A 24,855-nucleotide genomic window follows, 5' to 3' on the forward strand; every position below is an offset into this window, starting at 1 on the left:
CAGACCAGAAGGGATTGGGCTGGGGAATAGAGGGGGTAGCCTTGTGTCTCATTTCGATGGGAACCTGCAGCAGTATCCTAACTTCAGAGCGGATGTAATATATGCACTGCAGCTGCTAGAGAAAGACTTTAGAAGGGAGGAAGAGAAAGTGGGATTCATAGTATCGCATTTACGTGGAGAAGCTAAAGCGTGGCTGCGCAATCTCTGGAGAGATAAGGATCCAGCCCTCCAAAATGTGGTTGCCTTCATTAAAGCGATGGATGCGTGTTTTTTGTCTGAAATAGATGTTGATATCGCTAGGAAGGAGATTCACGGACTAAGACAAGGCAGAGCCACTGTAAGGCAATATCACTCACGCTTTTTTGCATTGGTGAACGCACTGGGGTGGGAGAGAGAATCGCCTGCCGTCAGAGACCTGTTCTGGGAGGGGCTGAACGGAGCTGTGAAAGACGAAATTGCAAGGGGGGAGAAACCCCAGACCACCAAAGACGTGGTGGAGAGGGCGCTCACGATTGGAGTCAGGCTGGAAGAACGCCCTTGGGGCAAGGAGGAAGGGCATTGGGGACGCACGCCAGCAAGAGCACCACCCCCCTTTCCCAAGGAAGCGGCGCGCGCTCGATCCATGCCTTCGCTGGGAGGGGGAGAGGAGCCGATGGAGATAGGTGGTGCTAAGGCTCAGTCCACCGCCGGAGCCCTAACGCCGGGAGCAGTCAAAATGAAGCCTCCTAGAGGGACCAGGAAGTGCTACATCTGCGACAGTGCTCAGCACATGGCGAAAGAGTGTCCCCAGAGGTTTCGCAAGCACACTGCAGCCGCAGCAACAGTAACAGAAGCAGTTCAGCAAAGTGAACCACAGCAGGGAAACTCCACTGTTTGGCTGGAGATGGAGCCACTGGGGGCCAGCCAGACAAGTCAGTGAAGCAATCCCCAGGAATATTACAGCCCACGGACCCCCTCCCGCCCAAACCAGTGGTGCAGCTCACCGCATCCCTTCAACTTCCCAATGGGCTCACCGTGGAAATCCCCATTACCATTGATTCTGGGAGCAATGCAGATTTTATAGGCATGGAGTTCATCCAGCAACATGGCATAGCCCTTCTGCCAGCGACGGTACCTCTGAACGTCGTCACGGTGGACGGCAGGGAGCTACTGGGAGGGCAAGTGCTGCAGCAGACGCCGCCAATGGTGATGCGCATTGGGAATCACCGCGAAGTCATCAGCTTCAACGTCACCCGCCTGTCAGACACGCCCATAGTGTTGGGCATGAGTTGGCTGGATAGGCACAGCCCGGCATTGGCATGGTACCAACGCCAACTGACCTTCGGCTCCTCCTACTGCGCAGAACACTGCATCCTAGCTGACCTGGAAGATGAGGGGCACGAGGATGGACCACAGCTAAACTTGGGCATGTTGCAAGCGGTACTCAACAAGTACAAAGACGTTTTGGAGGTATTCTGCGAGAAAGAAGCCGACAGGCTGCCTCCCCACAGACCTTACGACTGCAAGATTGACCTCCTGCCGGGGGCGACGCTGCCGACGGGGAAACTGTATTCCATGTCTGAGGATGAACTGCAGGAACTCAGGGAGTTCATAGATCACAACTTGAAGCGGGGATTCATCCGGGAGTCCAAGGCGGTGGGGGGAAGTCCTGTGTTTTTTGTAAAGAAGCGGGACACGCCCCAGAAGAGGCTGGTCGTTGATTTTCGCGTCTTAAATTCGAAAACCAAGCCCTCAGCCTTCCCTATGCCCAAGATCGATGACCTGCTGGCGACGGTGAGGAAGGGTCGCATCTTTACCAAGTTGGATCTGCGCGGAGCGTACAATCTCATTCGAGTGCGGGAAGGCGACGAGTGGAAAACGGCCATGTTTACGCCGCTGGGCACCTATGAATATAGAGTTATGCCTTTTGGATTACAATATGGCTCCCACTGTTTTCAGGCATTCATGCATCATGTCTTGGCGGGTCTTCTCTACAAGAAGTGCGTCTGCTTCCTGGACGACATCCTGATCTTCTCGGAGTCGCAGGAGGCTCACGAGAGAGATGTCAGGGAAGTCCTGCAGCGGCTGCGGGAGCACAGGCTTTACGCCAAGCTGGAGAAGTGCCAGTTCGACAAGACGGAGGTGGATTTCCTGGGCTACAAACTGTCCGACAAGGGACTCGCCATGGACAGTGCCAAGGTACGTGCAGTGCTGGACTGGAAGAGCCCACGCAATCGGAAGGAAGTCCAGAGGTTCGTCGGCTTTGCCAACTTTTATCGCAAATTCATCAAAGGTTTCGCCATGCAGACAGCGGCCATCACCGACACCCTCAGTTCCAAGAAGAAGAAGTTCATCTGGACGGAGCAGGCAGAGCAGTCCTTTCAGAGGCTCAAGCATCTCTTCGCGTCCGAGGAACACCTACTACACGTGAACCCCAGCAGGCCCATGAGAGTGGAGACAGACGCCTCAGACAGGGCCGTGGGGGCCGTCCTGTTGCAGCAAGACCACCAGGGGGACTGGAGGCCATGCGCTTTCTACTCCAGAAAACTCAGCAAGTCGGAGCAGAACTACACCATCTGGGACAGGGAGTTACTGGCCATACATGCAGCCTTCAAGGCGTGGCGGCACTTCCTCGTCGAAGCCAAACACACGGTGCAGGTCCACACAGACCATAAGAACTTGGAGTACTGGCGCACGGCGAGGTTCCTGAACCAGAGACACATCCGCTGGGCGGAGTTCTTTGCAGATTTCGACTTCAGGATAGAATACATCCCAGGAAACAACAACGTCATGGCGGACGCGCTGTCCAGGAAACCGCAGTATCTCGAGGAAGAGGCGAATTCCAGGTACGCGACGGCCTGCTCATCCGCAAGGGAGCCCTCTACGTACCGGGAGACGACCTCCGCGCGAAAGTCCTGCAACAGCTGCACGACGCGCCCAGCGCGGGACACTTCGGCAAGGAGAAGACGGTGGACTTAGTAGCCAGAGACTTTTGGTGGCCCAAGATGCGGGGGGATGTCGCGGACTACGTCAATAGGTGCGACACCTGCCAAAGGGCAAAGCCGGTACACCAGCCGCCGGCGGGCCTGTTGGAACCGCTACAGACACCGTTCGAACCATGGGAGAGGGTGGCCCTGGACTTTGTCACGGATCTGCCCAGCTCGAGAGGCAAGACGGCAGTACTCGTGGTAGTAGACTTGTTCACCAAGATGGCCCACTTCATTCCTTGCGCGAAGGTGGCCACGGCCGAGCAGACCGCTAAGCTGTTTATAGACCACGTGTTCAAGGTGCACGGCCTGCCACGGTCTATCTTGTCCGACCGGGGGCGCCAGTTCATCTCCAACTTCTGGCAAAAGCTGATGGGCTTCCTGAACGTCAAGGTCAGCCTGGCGTCGGCGCGACACCCGCAGACTAACGGGCAGGCGGAGAGGGTCAACGCCATCATGCAGCAGTACCTGAGATGCTACGCGAACCAGCAGCCCTCGACCTGGGTGGACTACCTACCGTTGGCCGAGTTTGCCTACAACAACACGAAGCACGGGTCCACGGGGGTGACACCGTTTTTCGCCAACAATGGACGGCATCCCAGAACCTTCCCGGGGTTGGAGAAAGTGAGGGAAGGGGAGCCGCAGGGAGCAGAGGCCGTGGCAGCGGAGTTGCAGGAGATCCACGAGCAGCTCAGGAGGCAGTTAGAGGTGGCGAAACAGGCTTACAAAGTGCAGGCAGACCGACACAGGAGGGTTGGGGAAGACATCCGGGTAGGAGACTGGGTCTGGTTAGCAGCCCAGGCAGTTCCAGCCAGATCGCTGGCCAAGAAGAAGCTCGGGCACAAGCAGCTAGCGCCGTACCAAGTAGAGGCGCAGATTAACCCAGTGGCCTTCCGGTTGACACTCCCGGAGGGGTCCAGAATGCACCCGGTCTTTCATAGATCAGTGCTCACACCCTACAGAGAGCCCCACAGGTTTCAGGCACCAGGGACAGCGCCAGACCCGCTCAGGGAAGCGCCCAAAAAGGGGGGGTCGCCGAGAAGGGGGCCACTCAATGAAGCCACAGAGATTTTAGACTCAAGGTGGGGGGAGGACGGGATTGAATATCTTCTCGCCACAGAGGACACCCCGGCCAGCGCCAACAGGTGGGTTCTGGATTACGCATTGGAGGAGCAGTGGCTCAAGGAAGAATTCCATACACTTTTCCCGCACAAGCCCATGCCGGCGGGCTTTTTCGACGACTGTCTGTTCACACCCACACTCTCAGCCAGCACTTTCTGGGGTTTCTCTTCAGCTGAGGAATCGACTCCGGGAGGCAGTTCCCCAGAGGGATCACTCTCAGGTTTTGGCACGGGGGGATCTTATTGGTGGGAGGACCAACCCGAAGTGGGCTGGCGCAGAGACCTGCCGAAGGGACCCGGGGAAGTGGCGTCACCTCAGGCGACAGGGGGAGAGGGGTCTTGGGTGATTTGGGGGCGGCTTCAGATTTCGAACACACCGCCCAGGAGATGGAAGCGGAGGAAATCGCCGTTGACGAGCCCATGGAGGACTTCCCGGACTTATCCCGATGGCTGCACGCCTCGGGGGACGAACTGTATCCTGAACTCACCCCCACAACACTGGAGCACCCGGAACCCGCACCTGAAGAGGGGGAGGGGGGAAGGGGGGGCTTCGAGGGGGGGATGGATGTCAGGGGTTCAGAAGGAGAGACACAGGAGGGGGAGCAAATGGAGAGTGAGGAGGAGGAGTCCGAGGGGGGTGGAGGCAGTGACAGTGGAAAGAGTTACTCCACAAGCCTCTCCAGCGAATCGGAGGACTCACAGAAGGGAGCGCCAATGGCTAGAGCGAGGGGGGTTCCAGGGGGGAAGCCCCAGGAGGAAGGGGCTAGCGGGGAGTCCCTGAGCAGCAGTTGGAAGTCAGGACCAGCTTCCCCACCAGAGCGCAGTGGGGAGGGGGAGTCCCAGGAATCGGGACCAGTGTCCATACCACCAGCGGGAGGAGAGGAGTCAGGTTTGGCCACGCCCACATCGGGAAGCGGGGAAACGGTCAGGAGGAAGGTTACCGGCTGGGCGCGCGCGCCAAGTTCAAATGTACAGGCGAGCGGCACAGCAGGGAGCCCGGGAAGGGAGCCAGGTCCTAAAGCCCGCCTGAAGGAAGGGCAGGACTCAGGAGGCTCGGCGTCAGAGGAGTCCAGGAAGGAGGAAACCCCAGAGGGCAGAAGGACCCAGCGAAGGAAAGAACAGCGCAGGAGGTGGAGCCGGGCTAGGATCTTAAACTGGTGTGGGAGGAGCAGTGAGTCAGAGGGGACTTAGCCGGTCTAGAGTCAAGACGTGGGGCGGCACGCCCAGAGCTTTGAAATGGAAACTAAACTTCAATAAAGACTTTTGTACATTACATCCACCGGGCGTTGGTCCTCTGTGAGCTGGGACCTAGAGGCAATCCTGACAATATAATTTCTCTTTTTCTTTTACGATCTCTTCTGTTAGTCTCCTTAAGCCGATAAGCAAATATAATAATCCTGTGTGAATTTCCCGTTCTTCCAATCTAAGTCCAGATGGTTTCCATATATCTCCTTCGTAGATAACATCGCTCTTTGCATCATAAATTAGGGCATTTGTCACACTTAAGTCCCACTGAGGAGTTACTCCACAATATGTAAGCAGCTCTATTTCTCTCTTTCTCCTCCCAGACTTAAGAGCTCCAACAATGCCTCCCAAAATGGCGACGGCATTTTTAACTGCGTCATTCCAAAACTTTCCAGCTTCGTCTTGAAACATTGCTTTGGTTCAAAAGTTTATCTCCACACAGCCTTAAATCCACAGCTTAAGTCCTTAAGGCGACATTTCTGACTCATTAGGGGAGGGGATTCTTGTTTAATCCCATAAAAAAGGAAAGGAAGGGGTTTTTTTCCCCTCCCCCCTCAGTCATTTGCCGTACCGTATCTTGACGTATCTTCTCATATTTTATTCTTGTCTTGTTATCAGAGATCTCTTCTGTCCGCAGTCTTTACTCCCCCTTTTTCCTTGAAGTATGTGCAATTTATCTCGTCCAAATTGTTTCTTTTGAAGATTCTTGCAACTAGAGGCGCGGGTCAGAGACAGCATCGAGGAGTGCCGGAATCCCACAGGAGGGCTTTGTGCCTAGTGCCCCCACCCCCACAAATTTGGGGGTGGTATAGGGCACAGCAGGCAAGGGCTGTCCCCCCCCCACAATCCTGGGGGGTTAAGGAGGCTAATTACCCCCATCATAGCCTCCAAATTACTTTGTGTGGGTTGGAGAGATGTTATTGTCAGCCATCTTCCGATGCGCCACCTAGTGGCCCCACTTGCAGCAGTTTTTCAATAGATTCTGTGTTTGAATTCACCTTCTGCCCCAAGTTGTTGATGCTAGTAGTGTTTTGGTCAATTTTAGTTGTTGCTTCAGCAACTTGTTTGCTTAATTTTTCCAAAGATTCATAAATTTTACTTAATACTGAAGTAAATCCCTCTTCAGATGCCATTCCTTTTGACCCAGCTTGTGCAGGATCTTCCCCTTGTGGTACAGAAGGACCGGATGCTGATGCTCTGAGCTGCTGCAATGCTGCACTGCTCTGCTGCAGTCTAACCTTGCCCGATCATGTTGTTTTTTCCTGAGGCAAGTTTTTTTCCTGTGGCAAGTTTGCCATAACACTTTATCTGAGGATCAAGGTCAGTCCAACGGCCAAAGCTTGTTTTGCAGTGGAAATTTCCCTGGCCAGTTAGAAGTGGAAAATTCTCCCAACCAGTTGTAACAGTTTCAAAGTTCCTCTAGGGGGACACAGTAGCAGTCAAACTTATTGCAATAAGTATCTTTTCCAACGTTCTCAAGTCCCCCTTCAATGAAATAAGCAACAGTTTCAAGTCCAAAGAAACCCTTTAAAATAAAAGTATCTCACTTGCAGAGTTGACTGTCAAAAAGTTACATTGTCCATAAACATTGCGACTCTCAATACGGCAATCTATTGATCCTTGGCAGTCCGTTCCCAAGGATTAAGTGGTAGTCTTTGTTCCCTTTTCTTTCCTTTTTGCAGGCAAAAAATTACTTTTCCCTATTCCCTCCCCTCTCCTGCAACTCAGGGAGGGAGTTCTCTTAATTTGACGTTAGATTTTAAGTCCTTTTGTTTTTTTTGTTGTTGTTTTTTTTTTAATAGACATTTATTAAGGTTTTGCAAAACAGAAACATAAGTAAAACAGACATACAACAAAAACAGATATACCAAAAAAGAAAAAGAGAAAAAAAGAAAAAATCCAATTTTTTAACTTCATAACTCTATAACCCTCTTTCCTGACTTCCTCACATCTCCCTTTTTTGTGTTCCCCTTTACTCAATCAAGTTCAGCAAATTCTGACCCTCTTTCAAACCTCATTTATAATTATATGTTTCAACCCATTATGTCTCTAATTTTTCTTCTCTTTCCACATCATTTTTTACCTAATCTTTATATCTTAATCCCTTATACCACTTTATATACCTTTGACATAATATTACTCTGGTCTTTCCCACCTTTTCTTTTTAATCATTTTTGCATACTCCTTCTAACCATGTCACTAATGCCATATTACCTTTATATCCAACATCATTTTAACATTCAAACATTTTACAATGCTTCTGTAAATAGTCTTTAAACTTCTTCCAGTCCTCTTCCACCGACTCTTCTCCCAGGTCTTGGATTCTGCCGGTCATTTCTGCCATCTCCATATAGTCTATCACTTGCATCTGCCATGCTTCCAGGGTGGGCAAATCTTGTGTCTTCCAGTATTTTGCGATGAGTATTCTTGCTGCTGTTGTTGCGTACATAAAGAATGTTCTATCTTTCTTTGGCACCAATTGGCTGACAATGCCCAGGAGAAAGGCCTCTGGTTTCTTAAGAAGGGTATATTTAAATACCTTTTTCAGTTCATTATAAATCATTTCCCAGAAAGCCTTAACCTTTGGGCACGTCCACCAAAGGTGAAAGAATGTTCCCTCAGTTTCTTTACATTTCCAACATTTGTTATCAGGCAGGTGATAATTTTTTGCAAGCTTGACTGGGGTCATGTACCACCTATAAATCATTTTCATAATATTCTCTTTTAGGGCATTACATGCCGTAAATTTCATACCGGTGGTCCACAACTGTTCCCAGTCAGCAAACATAATGTTATGACCAATGTCCTGCGCCCATTTAATCATAGCTGCGCCCATTTAATTCATCCTGTGTATTCCATTTTAACAGCAAGTTATACATTCTTGACAGTATCTTGGTTTTCGGTTCTAACAATTCTGTTTCCAATTTTGATTTTTTCACCTGGAAGCCTATTTTTTTATCCAATTTATAGGCCTCTCTAATTTGGTAATAATGCAACCAATCTCACACTTTATCTTTTAATTTCTCAAAACTCTGCAATTTCAATATATCTCCTTCTTGTTCTAATATCTCCCAATATTTCGGCCACTTGGCCTCCATATTGAGTCTTTTCAGAGCCTTAGCTTCCAAGGGTGACAGCCACCTTGGGGTCTTGCTTTCCAATAAGTCTTTGTATCTTGTCCAGACATTAAACACCGCTCTCCTGACAATATGATTTTTGAATGCTCTGTGGGCTTTAACCTTGTCGTTGTTAGGATATTTCCGTTCCACCTTAAAAGGGAGCAGGCTGTGTGAGTCAGAGTCTGCGTATTTCCTGTTCTCAGGATGTTTATGTTTGCTATTGCTTTCGTTTTCTTTATCTCTGCGCCAGAACACGCTAGCAGGCAGTCGTGTTTGTTCTGACCAACGCTGAATAAACATTCTAAATGATACCCTCCTGAGTGCAACTTTTGCTGTGTGAATTCTGCTGACAGAGTGTGCATCAGCCCAGGAATGTGGCAATCTATTTCTGGAGCTGGTGTCGCTAATCGCTGATACTGTATCCACGGGAGGTCGATGGATCGTCCGGCAGCCGGCTTGGGGGCTCAGATGGACTTTATCTCCCTGGCAGTATCCCAACAGTCGTACCATAGTCAAAACAAAAACAAAAATTCCTTCCATTAGCACCTTAAAGACCAACTAAGTTAGTTCTTGGTATGAGCTTTCGTGTGCATGCACACTTCTTCAGATACACTGAAATAGAAGTTTCCAGACCCTTCTATATAGTGAGAAGGTGGGGAGGGGTATTACTCAGAAGGGTGGTGGGAATGGGTGATTGGCAGATAGCTGTGATGAGCCTGTTGACGACTCTTAACGACTGCAATAGGTCTTACAGGAAAAAGCAAGGGGTGAGAAGGTGAAAAATGGCTTCGTCATGTATAATGAGATAAGAATCCAAGGTCTTTGTTCAGACCAGGTGTCTCCATGGTTTTAAGTTTGGTGATAAGAGGCAAACCCGCCTCTTTCCTTTGTATCAGTTAGTATTTTAAATTTTATTCTGGGCTTTTTGCCCTGCCAGACCAATTTAGAGATGTCTCTCTGTCACTTCTTGAAACAATCCATCTTGTCCACAATCTGCAAAGTTTGAAAGAAAAATAACATTTTTGGCAATACATTCATCTTTATAGCTGCAATTCGTCCCAACAAGGAAAGCTTCGATTTTGACCAAATTTCTAAGTCTTTTTTAACTTCTGACCAACATTTCTCAGAATTATCTTTAAATAAATTCAAATTTTTTGCAGTCATATTAATCCCTAGGTATTTCACTTTCTTAACCACAATTAAGCCTGTCTCATTCTGAAACCCTTCTTTTTCCATTGATGTTAAATTTTTCTCTAAAACCTTAGTTTTTAGCTTGTTTAATCTAAATCCTGCCACATGACCAAATTCTTGAATCAATTCTAAAACCCTTTTGGTACTAGATTCTGGCTCCTGTAATGTTAAAACCAGGTCATCTGCAAAGGCCTTCAATTTATATTGTTTGGCTCCGACCTGAATTCCTTTAATAAACCGATCCCTTCTAATCATGTTCAACAGCACCTCCAGGACTGAAATAAATAATAATGGAGAGATAGGGCAGCCCTGACGTGTTCCTTTTTCTATCTTAAATTCTTCTGTCACCACATTATTAACTATCAATTTTGCTTTTTGTTCTGAATAGATTGCATCTATACCATTTTCAAACCCCTGTCCCACTCCCATTCCTTTAAGATTTTTCTTCATAAAATTCCAAGAAATATTATCAAAGGCCTTCTCTGCATCAATAAAAATTAGTACTGCTTTTGTATTAATATTCATTTGCAACAGCTCCAAAATATCAATTATGTTCCTTGTATTGTCAGACAAATGTCTGCCTGGTAGAAAGCCTGCCTGATCCTTATGTATTACTTCAGTTAACACTCTTTTTAATCTATTGGCTAAAATATCTGCAAAGATTTTGTAATCCACATTTAAAAGGGAGATGGGACGGTAATTCTTAAGTTGTGTCTTTTCAGATTCTGTTTTCGGTATAAGTGTGATGAAAGCTTCTTTCCACGACTCCGGCACCTTCTTCCCCTCCATAATTTCATTACAGACCTCCTTTAGTGGTTGAATTAAATAGTCTTTCAAAGTCCTACAGTACTTGGAGGTTAGCCCGTCCGGCCCTGGAGACTTGCCCAGTTGCATGTTTTGAATGGCACCTTCAATCTCCTGTTCTGTAATTTTATAGTTTAACATTGTCTTATTTTCTTGAGATATTTTTTGTAATCCATTAGTTCTTAAAAATTGGTCTATATCAGTTTCTGTGGCCCTTGTGTATAAAGTTGTTTAAAATATCTCTGGAAGCACTTTCTTTTTTTTATTTTTTATTAAGGGTTTTTTAATTACAATATGAATAAACAAACAAAAATATTACATATCATGACATATTTTCTTATCTCCTTTGGACTTCCTCACATCTCCCGCTCCTGCGTTCCAGATTATAGAAAATTTAACCAGCAATTTATCACCTTATCTCCATCCTTACTTTCTAATTTTCAATATCATAACTCAAATTTTAGATACACTTATTCCACCTCTTAAAAAATTTGAACTTAACCTAATTATTATCTAAAAATTTGTTTTCTTTAAATTTGCCTTCTTTTCATAATTCACTTCATCTATTTTGATGATGCCAAATTGTTTCTGATCAAGCATCCTGCTTAACATTCATACATTTTACAATACTTTTGCAAATAAATCTTGAATTTTTTCCAATCTTCTTCTACCGTCTCCTCTCCCAGGTCTCGGATTCTGCCAGTCATCTCGGCCAATTCCATGTAGTCTATCAGTTGCATCTGCCATCTTGAGTTTTCCAATGCTTAGCGACGAGTATCCTTGCTGCTGTTGTTGCGTACATAAAAAATGTCTGGTCCTTCTTTAACACCCCTTGGCCGACAATGCCCATAAGGAAGGCCTCTGGTTTCTTAAGAAAGGTATACTTAAATACCTTTTTCAGCTCATTATATATCATTTCCCAGAAAGCCTTCACTCTAGGGCAAGTCCACCAAAGGTGAAAGAACGTTCCTTCATTTTCCTTACATTTCCAACATTTGTTATCAGACAAGTGGTATATTTTTGCAAGTTTGACTGGGGTCATGTACCATCTATATATCATTTTCATTACATTTTCTTTCAAAGCGTTACATGCAGTGAAATTCAGTCCAGTAGTCCACAACTTCTCCCAGTCCTCAAACATAATATTATACCCAATGTCCTGTGCCCACTTTATCATGGCCAATTTAACCGTCTCATCTTGTGTGTTCCATTTTAACAGCATGTTATACATTCTTGAGAGTATCTTAGTCTTAGGCTCTAACAGTTCTGTTTCTAACTTCGATTTTTCCACCTGGAAACCTAACTTTTTGTCAAGTTTAAAAACTTCTTTAATCTGAGCGTAATGTAACCAATCTCGGACTTTGTCTTTCATTTTCTCCTGACTCTGCAGTTTCCAATTGTCTCCATCCTTTTCTAATATTTCCCAATACTTTGGCCATTTGGCCTCCATATTGAGTCTTTTCCGGGCCTTAGCTTTCAATGGTGAAAGCCACCTTGGAGTTTTATTTTCCAATAAGTCTTTGTATTTTATCCAGACATTAAACACTGCTTTTCTGACAATATGTGTCAGGGGCTCAGGAGCAGAGGCACAGGAGAGGGAGGAAATGGAGAGCGAGGGGGAGGAATCCGAGGGGAGCGTAGGCGGTGACAGTAGTCAGAGGGATTCCATGAGCCTCTCCAGCGAATCGGAAGATTCACAGAAGGGAGCGCCGATGGCCAGGGCAAGGGGGGTGCCAAGGGGGAAACCCCAGAAGGAAGGGGCCAGCGGGGACTCCCAGAGCAGCAGTTGGAAATCAGGACCAGCTTCCCCACCAGAGCGCAGTGGGGGGGAGGAGTCCCAGGCATCGGGACCAGTGTTCTCACCACCAGCGAGAGGAGATGAGTCAGGATTGACCACGCCTCCATCGGAGAGCGGGGAAACGGTCAAGAGGAAAGTTACCGGCTGGGCGCGCGCGCCAAGTTCAAATGTACAGGCGAGCGGTACAGCAGGTAGCCCGGATAGGGAGCCAGGTCCTAAAGCCCGCCGGAAGGAGGGGCAAGACTCAGGGGGGTCAGCATCAGAAGAGTCCAGAAAGGAGGAAACCCCAGGGGGCAGAAGGACCCAGAGGAGGAAAGAACAACGGAAGAGGTGGAGTAAGGCTAGAGTCTTAAACTGGTGTCTAAGAGGCGGAGACTCAGATGGAGCTTCGCCGGTCTAGGTTCTAAGACGTAGAGTTGCACGCTGCGGTTTGGAAATGGAAACTAATCTTCAATAAAGACTTTTATACGTTATTACTGACTAGCGTTGGTCCTCTGTGAGCTGGGACCTGGAGGCAACTCTGACAATATGGTTCTTGAAAGCCTTATGAATCTTAACCTTGTCATACCATAAATATGCATGCCAGCCAAACGCATTGTCAAAACCTTCCAAATCTAATACATCAGTGTCCTCTAGAAGTAGCCAGTCTTTTAACCAGCAAAAAGCTGCTGATTCATAATACAACCTTAGATCTGGCAGGGCAAAGCCCCCTCTTTCTTTCGCATCGGTTAATATCTTAAACTTAATTCTGGGCTTTTTGCCCTGCCAGACAAATTTAGAGATGTCTCTCTGCCACTTCCGGAAACACTCTGTTTTATCCACAATCTGTAATGTTTGAAACAAAAACAGCATTTTTGGCAATACATTCATCTTTACAGCAGCGATTCGACCTAACAAGGAAAGTTTCAATCTTGTCCAACTTTCTAAGTCTCTCTTAATTTCTGACCAGCATTTCTCATAATTATCCTTGAATAGACTCAGGTTTTTTGATGTTATGTTTACCCCTAGGTATTTTACTTTTTTTACCACGTTTAACTCTGTCTCTTTCTGAAACCATTCTGACTCTGTAACTGTCAAATTTTTTCCCAATACCTTGGTTTTCTGCTTGTTTAATTTAAATCCCGCCACCCGACCAAACTCTTGGATCAGTTGTAATACTGTTTTCGTGCTAGATTCTGGCTTCTGTAAAGTCAAAACTAGGTCATCTGCAAATGCTTTAAGTTTATATTGTTTCGCTCCGACCTGAATTCCTTCAACCATTCGGTCTCCTCTGATCATATTCAAGAGCACCTCCAGAACCGAAATAAATAATAGTGGGGAGATAGGGCAGCCTTGTCGTGTTCCTTTTTCAATTTTAAACTCTTCTGTAATCACATTGTTAACTATCAATTTAGCCTTCTGTTCTGAATAAATTGCCTCTATCCCATTTCCAAAACCCCGTCCCACTCCCATTCCTTCCAAATTTTTCTTCATAAATTTCCAAGAGATATTGTCAAAGGCCTTCTCCGCATCTATGAATATTAATACTGCTTTTGTGTTGATATTTGTTTGCAAGAGTTCCAAAATATCTATAATGTTCCTTGTGTTAGCAAACAAATGTCTACCTGGGAGAAAGCCTGCCTGGTCTTTATGAATTACTTCATTTAAAACTTTTTTAAATCTGCTTGCTAAGATATCTGCAAATATTTTATAATCCACATTCAAAAGGGAGATGGGGCGGTAATTCTTAAGTTGTGTCTTTTCAGTTTCTAATTTTGGTATCAATGTGATAAATGCTTCTTTCCACGATTCCGGCGCCTTCTTCCCTTCCAACATTTCATTACTAACCTCCATCAGTGGTTGTATCAGATAGTCTCTTGGTATCTTGTAGTACTTGGAGGTAAGCCCATCTGGCCCTGGAGATTTGCCCAATTGCATGTTCTGAATGGCTTGTTCAATCTCCTGTCGTGTTATTTTACAGTTCAGGATTAATCTGTTTTCTTGTGACAGTTTTGGTAACCCGTTCTTTATCAAAAATTGTTCTATCTGTACCTCATCTTGCGGCCCTTGTGTGTACAATTGTTTAAAGTACCTCTGGAAACACTTTCTAATCTCCATAGGGTTCTGCACATTTCTTCCTTCAATCTCTAAGTTTGTAACTGTATTCATTTTCTGTCTCTTCTTCAACTGCCATGCGAGCAGTTTCCCACATTTATTTGCCGATTCAAATGTTTTTTGTTTCATTAATTTAACTTTCCACTCTATTTCCTGGTTTATCAATTTAGAATATTGTGCTTGGTATAATTTAATTTCTCTCAGGATCGGCTGTGCCTTTGGGTTTAATCTTAACTTCTTCTCCAATTCTTTAATTTTCTCCAGGATCTTATTCAAGTAAGTGTTTCGGGATATCCTTGTAAATTTCCACCCTTGAATCTTTGATCTCTAAGGTCTTCTGAAAGTGCGCACTCAGTATCTTATCTCTTTCTTCCTTCGTTCTGAGGGAGATCAGACAGTCTCTCGACTTGATCTTCCTCCCTCCCTTTCCAAGTCTGAATGCACTTACAATCTTAAAATCTTTGTCCTCTTCCAGAGACCAAAATTCTGCAAATTCCTGTGTCAGATACTCAATTAAATCCTCCTTTTCAAGTTCTGGTACTGACCTAATTCTCAGATTATTTTCTTTATTTTTTAATTCTATCATAGACAGAAGTGCCTGATGTTCACCAATCTGTTTACGCATAGGTTTAATTTCTTCTTGCACAGCCTCTACTTTCTGTTTAGCCTCCTCAGCTGTTTTACGATTTAATGTTTTACGATTGAGCATTTAAACTGACTTGCTGAGTCAAATTATTAATACTGACTGTATTTTGGTCAATTTTAGTTGATTGTTCAGTCACTTGCTTACTTAGGCCATCCAATTTTTCAAAAATTTTATTTAACACTGAGGTAAAGTCCCCTCCTGTGGCCATTCCTTCAGGCCTAGTTTGATCTAAGTCTTCCTCTTGTGCCACAGGGACAGTGGGAACAGATGATCTGTGTAGCTGTGAAATTATACTAGACTGCTGTGTTTTGGCTTTAGCTGATCTCGTCTTCCCACTCATCCCACTTCTGTCTATGCGCCAAGGTCAATCCCACGGTCTGCTTTTCCCATGGAAAATCCCCAAGTCCAGAGATGGAAAAATCCCCCAGTAGTTGTAAAACTTCAATGCTCCACTAGAGGGACACTATGTTTATCTTAAAAAGTCACAATTTGTAAAATCTTTCCCAAATTACAAAGTGTCCCTTAAAAGTTTACAACAATAGCGAGTCTCCAGAAGACCTTCCGAGTCCTTTGACTTTTGCAGAGTTAGTCATAGAAAAGTTACAATGTCTCTAAAAAAGTGTGAGTTACAATATGACAGTTCAAACAGCCTGACAGTTCTAATAGTTTGGCAGCCCGATCACCGGGAGTTCAAATATTTTGTAAATCCACAAACGAACTCATCTTGACTGGTCACATTACTCCAAAGAGTTTCAACAAAACTCTGGAAACACAAACTTTCCAAGAAGCTTGGCGCAAGAACTAGCTCTAGCGGAGAAACCTGAGGAAAATATTTCTGTCATCAATAATCAGCGGCCTCCGGCAGAATTAACAACATTCCATCAAGACCAGACGCCCACTTTTAAGTATACTCAAACTGAACTGAGTGATGGCCTCTTTCAGGCCCACCTCCAAGACATAAATACAGACCTTTCCAACATAAAAAATTATTTGACAATAACAAATGGGTTATTGCTGACCCTTGTTGGAAAACCTTATCCCCCAACCAAAAGAGACAACAGCAACTGATGCACCCCAAATGCATAAACCAGAAGGACCTGTGAAGATGAGACAAGCAGCAACAACCAATAAATTACAAAAAAATAGACCAAAAGCCAGAGAAAAGAAAACCAAGAACATTAAAACAACAAGGAAAATAAAGACAAGTCGACATAAACAATGGCAGAAATTATTTAAACTACTTCCATCGGATTCAAACAAATCTGCTGCACGAGATAAAAAAGAGAAAGGCAAGAAGGGGAAAAAGAAGTCATCGCCACAGCTAACGGCTAAGGAGGTATCTCCGAACCGGAGTTTAGAACTAAATGGGAGGATGGAAGCAACGTCCCAGAGCCCTGGTAATAGGTCACTCAGTGGGGGTGATATTGGGGGAGAAGCGGTACCTAACAATGAAGGCAGCAAACCACTTAGCAAATTGAGAAATGGGGACGATGCAATGCCCAATCGCGATGACAACACTATACAAGATGGGCAAGCCTTTACTCAGGCAAGATGTTGGAACCTGATCTTAAATCCCCAAAAATTGGTATTTACAAACTTCCCAAAATCAAAGGGCTTTCTTACAGGGAAAGATTGAAGAATGAGCTCCTTGAACATTCTGAATGATATATTGACAGGAGCAGTAAAGCCAAATGATATTACTTCTGTAGATTATTTGCATCATGATGGCTGTTCTATGAGAGCAATGATCACATTTAGAGACCAGAACCTGGCCAAGTTTATTTACAGATCAAGATATATATTCTTAAAGGCCCAGATACAAATTCTCAGATTTTTTGAAAACAAGGCACCACTGAATCCCCTTCTGGAAGCTAAGCACGCAAACCCTAGTAAGGAGAAACAACCTCCCAAAACCCGGCCTGGTCCCCAGAAACAAGTGCCTCAAAAACTAAAAAGGAAAGATGCTCACCTGCAAGACCCGCAATTCCAAGCGAACGAAGATGAGGACCTCTTCTCTGTGGAAGAAAATACCTTAATCAGGCAATTTTGCCAATTTCCATCTCTAATACAAACTGAAATATTAGAAAGATTAGACATGCTAAGAATTAAGCTGGCTGGGAGAGATATAAATAAGGAAATCAATGTGGACGCCCATAAAAAGGACCAAACTTCCTTTAATTTGAACTCTATACAAGAACAAAACCCGGCGACCTGTCGGCCACGTTACCTTCAGACAATGGCTGAGATTAATCTACCTTCAATCAAGGAAGCCCAGCACACCGAAGAGTACACCACACCACCTTCAATAGGGAGAACCATCCCCAAGGTGAACTCACCAGGCTCTTGGGACAAGCTGAGGTACCTAGACGAGGCAGAATTAGGCCACAATCAGGTACCGGAAGAACACCTACGGAAAGAGATAACACACTTCAAAGGCCGGGTGACCACTAATGTCAGTACTCAACATTTACCAGCCGAAACTATAGAACATTTGGCCAGTTTGCCATGCACGGAGAACAATGGGCCAGCTCATAAAAGAGTAATCCCTAAAAGTTCCTTGGGAAATAATTGACAAAGATCAGACCAGAGGCAAACACCAGCCGGCTCCCTATCTCCGCGGAAATTTGACACCATTAGAAATAAACAGGCTCAATCCTTACCCACAAATCAAGCAAAAGTAGTTCTTTCCCTGAAAGGCGCATCCAACCCACCCCAGAGCCTTAAAATTGTCTCCTGGAAAAAGGTGGGATTCCAGGTGGAAAAATCGAAATTAGAGATAGAATTGTTAGAACCAAAAAATAAATTGCTTTCGAGAATGTATAACTTGCTGCTTAAATGGAACACACAGGATGAGACAGTCAAATCCGCCATGATAAAGTGGGCACAGGACATTGGGCACAACATTATGTTTGAAGACTGGGAAAAGTTATGGAACACCGGAATGAAATTCACGGCATGTAGTGCCTTGAAGGAAAATATTATGAAAATGATATACCGGTGGTACATGACCGCAGTCAAGCTTGCTAAGATATATCATCTGTCTGATAATAAATGTTGGAAGTGTAAGGAGGCGGAAGGGACATTCTTTCACCTCTGGTGGACATGTCCGAAAGTGAAGGCCTTCTGGGAGTTGATTTACAATGAGCTAAAAAAGGTATTTAGGTATACCTTACCTAAGAAACCGGAGGCCTTCCTTATGGGCATGGTAGACCAGAACGTGTTAAAGAAGGATAGAACCTTTTTTATGTATGCTACTACAGCAGCAAGAATCCTCATTGCAAAGTATTGGAAGACACAAGATTTACCCACTCTGGAGGAATGGCAGACGCAGTTGATGGACTACATGGAACTGGCTGAAATGACTGGCAGAATCCGAGACTTGGGAGAAGAAGCAATGGAAGAGGACTGGAAAAAATTTAAGGACTATCTACAAAAACATTATAAGTTGTATGAATGTTAAGAAAATGCGCTTTTTAGGAAATTTTAACCCCAGCAATAGCAATTAGGTGAAATGAAAACCAAGGTATAAGAAGTTTGAGGTGGAATCAGGAAATAATTTTATTGTGTTTTGATTAAAATATATAAGAATTGGCGTACAACATTTTGAATTTGATAACATGATAAACTGAAAGTTACAATAAGTTATGAAACAAGATGACAAATTGCTGAAGTTTGTATTTTAAATAATGCAAGGTCTGGAGGATGTGGGGAAGTCCAGTAGTTTTGACAAAAGATCTATGAAATTTTTATATTCTTCTTTCTTCTATCTGTTTTTCTTCTATTCTGTAAAATTAATAAAAATATTTATTAAAAAAATAATAATAAAAATTTGTCTCCTGGAATGTTAACGGCTGGGCGACAAAGCAAATGGATCCTGAGGCAATAAACTTCATCTCTTCTTTTGACATTGTGTGCCTCCAAGAGACCTGGTCCCAACAAAGTATCGCTCTCCCAAATTATTGTTCCTTTAGCTCCTGTGCTCGCAAACTAGCTAACAGGGGTCGCCCTCAAGTTGGCCTCGCCTGTCTTATTTCAACCAGCTTATCCCTCACTATCTGCGAGGAACTTAAATCTTCCCCTTACTTTCTCACTATAAAGATCCACCTTCCAAAGACCAAAAGCCCATGGTTGATAACTACAGTATATCTGCCTCCAGCAATTAATGATTCCAACCGTAATGAAAGGTGGTCTGAACTTTCGTCTTGGCTCCATGATCTTCAAACAACTAACCCAGGACTTCCTCAAATCCTCTTAGGCGACTTTAACGCAAGAATAGGTCCCAACGACGATGCTATATTATCTTCCGCAGCACTCCTGGACAATCCCCTGCAGCCCCCCTGGGGAAACAGATGCTCTCTTGATCCCATAACAAATGCGTCGGGGAGGCTGATGGCCCAATTGGCCATCGAAAACGATCTTTGTATCGCAAATGGCAACGTTACTCCCTTGTCCTCGCAGCAGTTAACGTGCATCTCTTCCCGGGGAACCAGTGTTGTCGACTACATTCTATTGACGCCGGAGCTATTCTCAATCTCTACAAAAATGGAAGTGGCTGAATATTTTGGTGGTGACCACCTTCCATTGACTTTAATGTTAAACCTAATAGAGCCATTCTCAGTCCCCTCAAACTATAGTTCCACAGCACGAAGCTACCCTGTATATAAAACAAAGAAATGGACAAGCCTCAGCTCCTCTCTTGCCCTGGACATACAAAAATCACTTGATACGCCTACAGTTCTTTCTGACTCAATTCTGCCCGCTGACCAATACCGGAAATTAATTGATGCTTTTTCAACAACTTACATAACCATCACCTCGCCTACCCACCAACGCTTCTTCTCTGAGTCACCTTGGTTTGACAAGGAATGTAAAGTCCTAAGAAGGCGAATTAGGAAAATGGTCAGAATCATCAAATTTTCCAACGACCCCCAAACCTGTGCAGAGCTTCGAGTTATTAAAAGGACATACAGAAACATGATCCATTGCAAGAAACAGCAACACATCCTTGAGGCTTGGTCCACTCTTCGTTCGGCTGTAGAGAGGCATGACTCCCGCTCCTTCTGGCGCTTAGTTAGGCCTTCGGCACCACTCAATTCAGCTATCCTGATTTCCGCTGACGAATGGATCGCCTATTATTCAGCCAGTTTCGCTTCTCCAAATCATCTTACAGATCACCTTCAATCCCCGTTGGACCTCTGTTCCTGCTCTCTTAGTTCCACCTCCTCAGTAAATTTTACCTCAACCCGCATCTTCAACATCATAATGTCCATGCGAAGGAATAAGGCCCCCGGCCCAGACATGGTCCCGTTGGACCTTTTCCTGACTGATCCTCTTTGGTGGAGTGAACAGCTGACTCCTGTATTCACCGCTATCTCCTCCGCCCTAGACATCCCCGACTCCTGGAGAGAAGCTACAATAGTTCCGATTTTCAAAGGCGGCCAGCCAAACATCCCTAGGAACTATCGCCCCATCAGTTTACTATCTATTCCGGGGAAAATATTTGCCGCTGTCTTACTGGAAGAACTTCTTTCATGGGTCCATGAGAGAAACATTCTACCGCCAGAACAGATTGGCTTCCGGAAGTCAGCATCAACCATGGACCACTGTCTAACTATTTATCACCTTGCCAGTAAATACACTGCACCAAGGCAAGGCCACCTGTTTGCCGCTTTCATAGACCTGGAGGCCGCCTTTGATTCCATTCCTAGGCAGAGATTATGGTCCAAACTTGCCCATCTGGGAATTGATCCGCACCTCCTCTCCCTAATTATTTCCCTTTATTCAAACACCACAGCTCGCGTTCGAATTGGTCCCAACGGCTCCCTTACCACTCCATTCCCAACGGCCAGGGGCGTCCGACAAGGTTGTCTCTTGGCCCCTTTACTGTTTAATCTTTATCTTCATGATGCTCTTTCCCCTTTGAAGCTAGCAACTAAGTATCCTCCTCACTTAGCAGGCCACCCCGTTGCTTCCCTTTTCTATGCAGATGATGCCGTCATCCTATCCAGAACAGCTGCGGACCTAGCAAATGCAGTTAATGCATTTATCGCCTATTGTAAGGCGGAAGCTCTTAATATTAATTATTAAAAATCGAAAGTCCTCCACTTCACTCGTTCCCGCAAACTCAAGCTGGAGCCGCTTAAGATCACAGGTGGCTACTTAGAAAAGGTAAAAGCCTTTAAATATCTAGGCTTAATATTTACTTATAATCTCTCCTGGACCACCCATCTACAATCTGCCTCTCTTGCTGCAACCACGACCTCTAATGCCATTGTCCGATTTTATCACCAGAAGGGCGGCAAACACCTTCCAGCAGCAATTCAAATATTTAATGCCAAAGTTGTCCCTAAATTATTATATGGCTGCGAAGTATGGACTACAGCAATATCAGGTAACTTGGATCGCCCACTTCACATGTTTCTAAGATCTCTTTCCGGCGTCCCGAGATGTGTCTCAGGTGCAGCCCTACGACTTGAGTTCGCCCAGCCCTCAATTGTAAAACGAGCATGGAGTCGAGCCATTTCCTATAGCTCCCACCTACTAGCATCGGATGCTCGAATTAGAGGTGGTTTCTCCAATCTGATCCTAAGAGATATTCATAATTCTCCTTGGAAAACTACAATTAATCTCAAATTCCACTCTCTTCTCAATTTGAACCGCAAAACTGTTTTTAACTTAGAGTGTATTAGCCCGCCGGCCCTACCTCTAATCAAAAAGAAGCTACAGCAACTTGACTTCTCTAACACAGCTTCCCATGCAAGAGGGCCGTGTTCAGGCTTAGCCCTAGCTATTCCACCCCCTGAAGGGATCCCTCTATACTGCCTCACAATTCCTTCGGAGGCTAAGCGAAGGCCCTTTACCTGTGCCCGTCTCAACTGTTTTGCTACAGCAGTTCTGTCGGGTCGTTACTCCAGAGTTTCCATCGCAAATAGAACATGCTCCTGCAATGACACGGCTCTGGAGACTATGGAACATGTAATGCTCTTCTGTCCCAACTGGACAGATGAAAGATCTCGGTTTCTAACTCCTCTCGTGAACAAGCTTCATCTCCCAATCCAGCCTTGGATAGTGTCCCTTCTTCTGCAGGATTCTGACTGTTGGATTACCGAGATGACAGCTAATTTCCTGCTTAGTGTGATGAAGAGGAAAGCGGCACCAACTCCTTTAATACCACAGATGTAGTCGATACGCCGCACAATCGAACCTGTTTTTGTATTCTCTGTCACTTGATGTTTTAAATCCCCCGTTACTTTTGTTATCCCCATTTTCTCAAAGTATTCGCCCAGGACGACATCCACCTTTATCTCCCCACCCCCATTTTATGTTGTTATTTCTATGTATATTATGCTATGGCCGCATGGCTAATGCAATAAAAATTGATGATGATATGAAGTAAAAGTCAGGTTTCCCTCTTCCACCTCATTTTAGTTGAGGTGGAATCTTCTATTTGATGTTCCGATTTGGTTCTTTTAAAGTCACAGTTTCCAAAGCATAAGTAAATTAGATGTCGTTGCTTTAAATCTTTAAACAGAGCCGGGAGACGGACTTCCTGGTTGCGTCTCCCGCTTCAGTGCCAAATTAAGCTGTGTTTAATCCCCGGTTCATTATACTTCACCTACTCATGGGTAGTTGTTTTCTTTTTAAGCCGAATAGTCCCAGGAAAAGGGTCAGCGCTCACCGACAGCAGCTTTGCGGCTTCACCCCACAGAAAGAGCGATCAACTCACAGCACCGCGCCAACCCCGTCACGCTCCGGAGCCCCTTACGGAGTCCATTTGCAGTTTCGGGGGGCGCTAATGGTGCCCGCCGAGTCCCACGGCCACAGGCTACCGCTGCCTGTGGATTTCCAGCAAGGGTCTCCGCTTCGCCATAGCGGACGACCCGTTTCTGCGGAGCTTCCCCTTTACACAGAGAAGGGGACCGCCATTGCCATTCACGCCACCCCCGGAAGTCATTTTAAGTCCTTTTGAAACAATTTTCCGGGTCTTAGCTCAGACAGTCTTTGCTTTGATCTGTTTACAGAAAACGGAAGGTGGACTTCCTGTTTACGCCTTCCCGCTTCAGTGCCAAATTAATCATTTTTTCCCTTTAATTCCCCAATCTTTAAACTTGACCTACTCACAGGTAGTTGTTTAGTAGCCGAATTGTCACAGGAAAAAGGTCAGTGCCTCCGGCAACAGCTGTGCGGCTTCACTCCACGGAAGAAGCAATTGACTCTCAGCACCGCGCCAAACTCCCCGTTTCGCTCCGGAGCCCTTTACGGGGTTCCTTCGCTGATTGGGGGGGCACTAAAGGTGCCCGCCGAGTCCCACGGTCACAGGCTTCACCCGCCTGTGATTTCGAAGGGGTCCCCGCTTCGCCGTAGCGGCAAGACCCGTTTTCCGCGGAGCTTACTCCCTCAGAACAAGAGGGAATCCACCATTGCCGATGGCGCCGCCGATGGCCCAATCGTCCAATCGATGGCCCATTGCCGATGGCCCAATCGTCTTCTCAATCCGGTCCACGGACAGTCTGGGAATCAATGTGTTTTTCCATGAGCAGAATGTGTCCTTTCATTTAACATGCATCTCTGGGTTCTTTGTGGGGCATAGGAATTGGTTCATTTTCTCTCTCCAAAATATAGTCCGGCCCCCCACATGCTGTGAGGGACGGTGGACCAGCCCACGGCTGAAAAAGGTTGCTGACCCCTGGCCTTGAGCCTCTTCAGGACTGGCGCAGGGGCCGTGCATTTCAGGGTGCCAGCCAAGGCCCGTGCCCCAGTATTGATTGCTGATTCTACTGAGTCCATCAGTATATTGTTGTGAAGTGACCTGGCATTTTTAATGAAGTGCAATATAGGCTTGTCTTACATCTTTAACAACAACAACAACACAGTAAATTGCACAGAAGAATTCCATGTTGCCTGTGGGAGCGGCTGGGTAGACCTCTTTGTTTTTTTTTAAAGAAATATTTATTAAGGTTTTACAAAAGCATGAATACAAAAATACATAAAGAAATGAAATACATGAAAAAAGGAAAAAATACATGAAAAAAGAAAAAATGGAAATAAAAAAATGCAACATATAAAAGACAAAGAAAAAATAAAAAAGTTAAAAACAAATCCGTTTTTCATAACTTTAGACTCCTTTGCTTGTTTCTTTGACCTCCTCACACCTCCCCTTTTTGTATTTCCATTTACATAATCAAGTCAGCAAATCCTTACCCTCTTTCATTTGCCTTAACTCTGTATCTTAACATTTTATAACTCTATATTTTCATCCAATATCAATTCATTTTTGCATATTTAAACATTTATTAATTTTACAGTGTTTCTTCTTCCACCAACTCTTCTCCCAGGTCTCGGATTCTGCCAGTCATTTCTGCCAATTCCATATAGTCCATCACCTTCATCTGCCACTCTTCCAGGGTGGGTAAATCTTGTGTCCTCCAATACTTTGCAATAAATATTCTTGCTGCTGTTGTTGCGTACATAAAGAAAGTTCTGTCCTTCTTTAGCACCAATTGGCCGACTATGCCCAGGAGAAAGGCTTCTGGTTTCTTCAGGAAGGTATATTTAAATACCTTTTTCATTTCATTATATATCATCTCCCAGAAAGCCTTAAACTTTGGGCACGTCCACCAAAGGTGAAGGAATGTACCTTCATTCTCTTTACATTTCCAACATTTATTATCGGGCACATGGTAGATTTTTGCTAGCTTGACTGGCATCATGTACCACTTATATATCATTTTCATAATATTCTCTCTTAAGGCATTACATGCCGTAAATTTCATACCGGTGTTCCACAACTGTTCCCAGTCAGCAAACACAATGTTATGTCCAACATCTTGTGCCCATTTGATCATAGCAGATTTAACCGTTTCATCCTGCG

The sequence above is a fragment of the Podarcis gaigeae genome, assembly GCF_964106915.1.
Source record: "Podarcis gaigeae genome assembly, chromosome: W".
Classification (NCBI taxonomy): domain Eukaryota; kingdom Metazoa; phylum Chordata; class Lepidosauria; order Squamata; family Lacertidae; genus Podarcis; species Podarcis gaigeae.